At 41.2% G+C, this 1,325-nt stretch overlaps 1 protein-coding gene across 1 annotated transcript in view; it reads right to left on the minus strand.

The window, feature by feature from the left end:
- LOC101855982 overlaps window positions 1-859 on the minus strand; it is a 17,557-nt gene extending 16,698 nt beyond the window's left edge. The window contains exon 1 of the mRNA XM_005110047.3: window positions 468-859. The gene's annotated coding sequence lies outside the window, so the exon portion shown is untranslated. The remainder of the gene's footprint in view (window positions 1-467) is intronic.
- Between the last annotated feature and the right edge of the window lie 466 nt (window positions 860-1,325).

Below are 1,325 nucleotides of genomic sequence, written 5' to 3' on the forward strand. Positions count from 1 at the left end.
CACACACACACTCACAGACAGTTACCTGTTTTCATTTCTCATGTTTTCATATAGATCTAGATCTAGATCTAGGCTACCCTTTCAAAAGTCGTCCCATTTTATACGTTTTCCGGAAGGGTTTTGTTTGCTTGTTTTGTAGGTTTCAGAGGGTATTTTTTCTCTCTTTAATTTCTTTTTTCAAACAACACTATTATTTTAATTGAGATTCTAGATCTAGTCCGATCCAAGACGTACATCCAGGCTTATTTAGATCTAGATCTAGATTCTAGATCTAGATCTAGATCTAGATCTAGATCTAGATCTAGATTTAGATCTAGAGAAAATATAATTTAAATAATAAAAAAAAAATTTGACAAAAATCTACAGAGTACAAAATAGATCTGAGTCGAGTATGATCTCAGCTTTAAAGAAAATAATAGCATTGCATAACACACACGCATAAAAAACACACACAAAAAACAAATTACCTTTAGAATTGAGGTACTCCAGAAAAGATCCAACACTGTGCGATTGTAAAACCGAATAAAAACTCCCGAATTTCACACAAGAAGCCAGCTGAGGGGTTGTAGAGGAATTAACAATAATATAATATCCTGGTCCCAGTCAGAAAAAGGGGCTGGTCTGACGTTTCGATCTACTAGAGATCTACTTGCTTGCTGGTTGGTTGGTTTTTCGAACTACTCCCAACGTCCGTGTGTGCGTGCGTGCGATCAAAAAATGAAACACTGCGGAGAGTCGAGGAGATCTGAACTCGACGTCTACTGAACTATAAACAGGACACGAATGACTCGAGCTACGGTCGTCGCGCAGTTTTAGCGGTCCAGCGGTGTACTTTAGCCTCACAAAAGAGAGGGAGGGAGGGAGCAGGGCAGGCTGGTCTGTGGTAGGGCTGGGCAATGAGTCGCTTTAGAAAAATCCGGATAATATGCTAGTGGACCTTTTCGGTAAATAATATGTTATGGATTGAAACCATTTCGACAAACGTATTAGGAATCATTTCAACAAATAGGTGCACCTACTTCGGCAAACGGGTTAGGAAAGTGAGTTTAACAGTCTGAATTAGGATAATGTTTCATTGAGAATTATCAGATTATCCGGATATTTATCCGGATTTTGCCCACCTCCACTCGACTCTGTGGTGATCGCAGCGGGGCGAGAGCCGACCGACCGTCACCTTTCCTAACTCCGATTTCGTTGTATAAAGGTGAAGGTAGCTGGCTCTCTGCTCTGCTTGCTGACGTAGAAGGCAGAGAGAGAGAGAGAGAGCTATGATGAGATAAAATTGGGAAGCGTTACACTCTGCGCAGAATGGGGCGGGGAGGTTG

This window comes from Aplysia californica, unplaced genomic scaffold (genome assembly GCF_000002075.1).
Source record: "Aplysia californica isolate F4 #8 unplaced genomic scaffold, AplCal3.0 scaffold00846, whole genome shotgun sequence".
In the NCBI taxonomy this organism is placed as follows: domain Eukaryota; kingdom Metazoa; phylum Mollusca; class Gastropoda; order Aplysiida; family Aplysiidae; genus Aplysia; species Aplysia californica.